This window comes from Mustelus asterias, chromosome 5 (genome assembly GCF_964213995.1).
Source record: "Mustelus asterias chromosome 5, sMusAst1.hap1.1, whole genome shotgun sequence".
Taxonomy (NCBI): Eukaryota; Metazoa; Chordata; class Chondrichthyes; order Carcharhiniformes; family Triakidae; genus Mustelus; species Mustelus asterias.
This window is the reverse complement of record NC_135805.1, coordinates 18,141,644-18,148,345: the sequence shown is the minus strand read 5'-3', so window position 1 is coordinate 18,148,345 and position 6,702 is coordinate 18,141,644.

Here is a 6,702-nt window from a genome sequence, read left to right as displayed (position 1 = left end):
TTAACCTCTGATCCATTCCAGGATATGGTTTGTTGCAGATCCACTGACATCTCTGTCGATTTTCCTGTCCAGGTCCTCGGACGAATGGAAAGTACCGGGCCCTGAGGATTGAAAAAACACCATTGGGGACTGTGGGAAACATGTGGTAGGTCAGTCAGCGACAGAGTGAACAAGCTGAGTTCTGTTGTGGAACAACACTGTGGGTTTGGATGTTGATGGGAAAGAGGCGGGGCTGGTTTAAGCTGGCAGCGGGTTAGAAGCTAAACGTTGGCCAGCCAGCGACACCCATGTCCTGTGAATGAATAAGAAAAGAATCCTAAACTCAACGGTTAATTCCAGGTTTCCCTCGCACCAGCCCCCTCCCAATTAAAACCAGGTTGATGATGAACCAGGAGATGTGATAGTTTTAAATCAAGTACAGAGGCAAGGACAACAGGGTTAGCACGGTGGCACAGTGGTTGGCACTGCTGCCTCACAGCTCCAGGGACCCGCGTTCGATTCCTGGCTTGGGTCACTGTCTGTGTGGAGTCTGTACGTTCTCCCCGTGTCTGCGTGGGTTTCCTCCGGGTGCTCCATTTTCCTCCCACAGTCGAAAGATGTGCAGGTTAGGTTGATTGGCCATGCTAAATTGTCCATAGCATCCCGGGATGTGTACATTAGAGGGACTAGCGGGGTAAATGTGTGCGGTTATGGGGATAGGGCCTGGCGAGGGATTGTTGTTGGTGCAGACTCAGTGGGCTGAAGGGCCTCCTTCTGCCCTGTTTCTATGATCTCTACGAGATGTGAGGGAGCAAATGAAAGGAAAGGCCCATGAGGGACAAAAATGATTGAATGGACAAAAGGGATGAGGGTGCAAGGCAAAGAAAGCCTTGATGGAACAAATAAAGAAGTTAGCACAGTGCTAGGTGCGAATGCTAACAGCCGGAGCGGTCCGAGGGGAACTTGGCAGTGAGTAGGTAAAGTTAAAATATGGTTATCTATTTGGGGGAAGATAAACATTCAGGGATTCTGTAACTCTCAACAAAGATATGATTCATAACATTTCTTCCCCCGCTTTATGACTAACAGTTGGCATTAGAGGTTTCCTTCAAATTGACACAGGCTATGTTTAAATCAGGCCAGAGCTTCAATACACAAGGCTGCCAGCCAATGGGAGCGATTCTCCTGAATTGGGACTAAGTGCCCGTGCCAGCGGGAATCCTGAGGAGTTTATTAGGGGGCCCCTCCCAGCTAATTTATGCTAATTTATGCAAAGCAGGAAAACCGCCACCCAGCCCCGCTGGTCTGAGACCCTTCCCTCCGAAAAATAAAATAGTGTCCCTCCCCCAACCCCCAAAATGGTAACAGTAAGAAGTCTGACAACACCAAGTTAAAGTCCAACAGGTTTATTTGGAATCACGAACTTTCGGAGCGCTGCTCCTTCATCAGGTGAGTCACTCAACCTGAGGAACGCCACCAACACTGGCATCTCCACATCATGGCCTCCCTGATGATCAGGGGAGTGTCACCAACCCCTCACCAAAGAGGGGCATCGTCCCCCACACCACCCAGGCATGAGTGTGACCAGACCCCCCCAATCACCCCTCTCCCCCTCAGACCCCTCCACTCACCCCCTTCCCCCTCAGACCCCCCACTCACCCCCCTTCCCCCTCAGATGCCCCAACTCACCCCCTTCCCCTGACCCCCCACTCAGCCCCCTCCCCCTCTGACCCCCCCACTCAGCCCCCTTCCCCCCTGACTCCCCCACTCACCCCTCTCTCCCTCTGACCCCCCACTCACCCCCCTCCCCCTCAGACTCCCTCTTACCCCCCTCCTTCTCTGACCTCCCACTCAGCCCCTTCCCCCTCAGATGCCCCTACTCCACTCCCCTTCCCCTTCAGACACCCCAGTCAGCTCCCTTCCCCTCTGACCCCCTACATTGCCCCCTTCCTCCTCAGAGCCCCCCTCACTCACTCCCTTCCCCCTCAGACCCCCCACTCACCCCCTTGCCCCTGGCCCCCCCACTCATCCCTCCCCCCTCTGACCCCCCCACTCACCCTCCTCCCCCTCAGAGCCCCCCACTTACCCCCCTCCCCCTCTCACTCCCCCACTCCCCCCTCAGATGCTCCCACTCAGCCCCCTTCCCCTTCATACCCCCCACTCACCCCCTTCCCCTTCATACCCCCCACTCACCCCCCTTCCTCTTCATATCCCCCACTCAACCCCCTTCCCCCTCAGACCCCCCTACTCAGCCACCTTCTCTATCAGACCCTTCACTCAGCTCCCTTCCCTCTCAGATGCCTCCACTCAGCCCCCTTCCCCTCAGACCCCCCACTCAGCCCCGTTTGTGCAAAGTAGACAGAGTCTAATCCTGATTGATAGCTTGTGGTTTCACTTCCTCTTTTGCAAACCACTTCAACCAGGGAGTGAAACACAGGCTGTCAATCAGGATTAGCTTCTGATTACTCTGTCAGGATCAATGGGGTACTTGAGGTGCAGTCAACTGTGAAGGGAATTCAAAATAAACACAGATGGCTGGATGCTGATAGAAAACCTTTGATCTGACAGCTGGATCTTTTACCAGGCTTTGCACATTGAACTTGTTACAGATCAAAGGCTTCAAGTGGAATGGAGAGGGTTTCAAAGGTTTCAGTTTGCTACAGCAACTTCAAATCAAAGCTGCGAGCATACATTGGGACTGTGTGCTGGGCAGCTGGGCAGATTGGAACCCCTGCCCCCAGGGAAATTGACATCTCCTCTCTATCAGAGGACTTCAAAGGGGTCTGCTCTCACCTGCTGACAGGGAGAAAGGAAAACGCCTGCTGCAGAATGGAGTGCTGCATTGAGTTAAATTCCTTCCAGGTGACCGGGGGGCATGGTGGTTTAAGCGACCTGGACACTTCAGAATTTGCATAGTTGACAGGCAGGAATGAGGAAATTGATCACGGGGCTGCCTGAAATCACTGTTAGGGGTGATCTTCAGGCTTGCCAGGGATAGAAGGGGCAGTTCAACCATGAAACCCCCATCCCAGTAAGAGTGGCAAAGTCAACCCCTTGCCCCCAGACCGAGCCCACGCAACCTCCAGGGCCCTTGAGGGACCCTCCTCTGCAGCCTGGCAGCAGCAGAGGGACAAATGGCCACTGGACATATCTTCTCAAGCCCTCTCGGACAATGGTGCCAGTCTAGGTCGTTAGTGTCAGAATGCCAGGGGGCAGTGCAGTGTTGGCGCTGCCAAGGTGCTTGGCCTGAAGGGAGGCTGAGTGGAGGGCCTGACGGAGGAGGCGGGCTGAGTGGAGGGCCTGACGGAGGAGGCGGGATGAGTGGGGTGTTGGGTCAGATAAATCTGATGCCTGTGTGGTTTGGGGCGGGGGGGTGAGGAGGGGTGGTGGTAGTGGAGGGCGATGCCTCTCATCGAGGAGGGATTGGTGGTGCTTCTCGAACCTCAGGGTTCAACACGCCAGGTCCTTGTTTGTGAGGACCTCTATGAAAGGCTGCCCAGTGCAGAGCCCGCTGGGGAGGTGGGTGAATAGTGAAGGCCATTTGACTGGGGCTGCAAGCTCGCTAATGACATTTGAATGGGTGTTTTAACATATTAATCAGCTCCCCACTCACTCTGGCCAGGAACCTAAGTTTTAGTGTTTATTTATCCGTCACAAGTAGCCTTACATTAACACTGCAATGAAGTTACTGTGAAAATCCCCCAGTCGCCACACTCCGGCGCCTGTTCGGGTACACTGAGGGAGAATTTAGCGTGGCCAATGCATCTAACCAGCACGTCTTTCAGACTGTGGGAGGAAACCGGAGCGCCTGGAGGAAACCCACGCAGACACAGGGAGGACGTGCAGACTCCGCACAGACAGTGACCCAAGCCGGGAATCGAACCCGGGTCCCTGGCGCTGTGAAGCAGCCATGCTAACCACTGCGCCACCGTGCTGCCCCGAGGGATAGAGAGCCTCAATTCTTCTATTGCAACTGGAATGAAGCCACAGAGAACAAAGTGGGACTTCGAACCAGTCCACCACACACTCGTCTAGCCCTATGGCTGCCTCGGAGCTGCTCCTGGGGTGGGCCAGCCAGGCTCGATCCCACACCTAACCCCCACTCCCCCTGCCCGCAGCCTCCAACCCACCCTCCAGGAGTGATCGAGTGCCTTAAGCTGCCAAGCCTGAAAACTTTCCCATCTGAAGCTACCTGCGTCAGTGGTGAGAATCCGGCCCTCAGTCTTGAAAGCTCCAATAACCCTCACCATTTGTAGCCTTGTGGTCAAAGGAGTTCCATATTTTGCTGCCCTTCATGGGGAAAAAAGTTCTTCCTGATTTGGTTCCCCAGTGGCATAGCATTGATTAAGAATCTTGTAAATATCATAGAATCATAGAATCATACAGCACATAAGAGGCTCTTCGGCCCATCAAGTCTGCACCATCACATTAGAAACACCTGAACTCCCACCTAATCCCATCTGCCAGCACTTGACCCATAGCCCTGAATGTTGTGATGTGCCAAGTGCTCATCCAGGTACTTTCTAAAGGATGTGAGGCATCCCGCCTCCACCACCCTCCCAGGCAGCACATCCCAGACCGTCACCACCCTCTGGCTAAAAAGGTTTTTCCTCACATCCCCCCGAACCTCCTGCCCCTCACCTTGAACCTACCCACCTCATGACTGATCCTTCAACTAAGGGGAACAGCTGCTCCTCATCCACTCTGTCCATGTCTCTCATAATCTTGAACACCTCAATCAGGTCGCCCCTCGGTCTTCTCAGCTCCAGCGAAAACAACCCAAGCCTATCCAACCTCTCTTCATAACTTAAATGTTCCATCCCAGGCAGCATCCTGGCGAATCTCCTCTGCACCCCTTCCAGTGCAATCACATCATTCTTATAATCTGGCAACCAGACCTGCACACAGTACTCCAGCTGTGGCCTCACCAAAATTCTACACAACTTTAACATGACTTCCCTGCTTTTGTAATCTATGCTTCGATTGATAAAAGCAAGTGTCCCAAATGCCTTTTTCACCACCCTACTAACATGTCCTTCCACCTTCAGAGATCTGTGGACAAACACACCAAGGTCCTTTTGTTCCACAGAACTTCCTAGTGTCCTACCATTCATTGAATACTTCCTTGTCAAATTACTCCTTCCAAAGTGTATCACCTCACACTTTTCAGGGTTAAAATCCATCTGCCACTTATCTGTCCAGTTGACCATTCCTTCTATGTCTTCTTGTAGCCCAAGGCACTCAGCCTCACTGTTAACCACCCGGCCAATCTTTGTGTTTGCAAACTTACTAATCCTATCCCCTACATAGTCATCTATGTAATTTATATAAATGATGAATAATAGGGGGCGCCACTGGACACTGGTTTCCTGTCACGAAAACAGCCTTCTGTCATCACCCTCTGCCTCCTAAAACTCAGCCAATTTTGAATCCACTTTATCAGATTGCCCTGCATGCCATGTGAATTGACCTTCTTTACAAGTCTCCCATGTCCAGCTCTTCTTGAGTTGCCGGAGTAGTTCCTCCACATCTACCCTATCTATTCTTTTCTAAATTATGAACATCCAGATCAGATCGCCTGGCCATTTCCTACGCTCAGGGGAATAAGTTTCTGCAACCCATTCTTAACCTTTCACCCTCCGAGTCTCACCCTAGAGGGAGGTGACTAGAATTCAGGAAACGATTGCCTGTGTTGGAAAGGTTCTGACAATGTTGGACATGGCTCACAAGCAGGGCATTGATAGCAGTTGTGGCCTTCGATAACATGTTACTGAGTAACAGTGCCCAAGTTAATCAGTGACCTTTAGCGATTATGGAGATTTTCCGACAGATTGAACCTGTGAAGGAGAAGCTGGATAAACACATGAGGAAGAGAATTTTGTGCAAATCTAGTTAGATGGAAAGAGGTGAGAGTTGGGAATACTGCAGTAAGTCAGTTGAGCTGACCCCATAAGACGTAGGAGCAGAATTAGGCCACTCGGCCCATCGAGTCTGCTCCGTCATTTAACTATGGCTGATTTTTTTCTCATCCCCTAAGCTGAGTGGCTTAATTCTGGACTGTACATACATAATTCTGTGAGGACTTTTGGTTTTCTCAACTTGACAGAGATTATTAAAGGGCCATTTAAAGTTTATTTATTAGTGTCACAAGTAAGGCTTGCATTGCAATGAAGTTTACTGTGAAATTCCCCGAGTCGCCACACTCCGGCGCCTGTTCGGGTCAATGCACCTAACCAGCACGTCTTTCAGACTGTGGGAGGAAACCGGAGCACCCGGAGGAAACCCACACAGACACGAGGGAGACTCCGCACAGACAGTGCTCCAAGCCGGGAATCGAATCCGGGTCCCTGGTGCTATGAAGCAGCAGTGTTAACCACTGTGCTACCGTGCCGCCTCAGATTTCCTCTGGCTAGTGAATTTGTAATAATGTGGCATTGACACAGGATGAGCTCTCAGGCTGAAGTCAAGTCAAACACTATTGTCAAGGTAGTTAGAGAAAAGAAAATGATTAAATAGTGCAGTAAATGCATTGTGAGTTGGGAGACAGTACTGTCGCAGTCCCAGTGGGCTGAAGAGTATTTCAGATTTAGAACAAAGGACAAAGAAAATTATAGCACAGGAACAGGCCCTTCGGCCCTCCAAGTCTGTACTGACCATGCTGCCCATCTGAACTAAAACCCCCAATCCTTCCGGGGCCCATATCCCTCTATTCCCATCCTATTC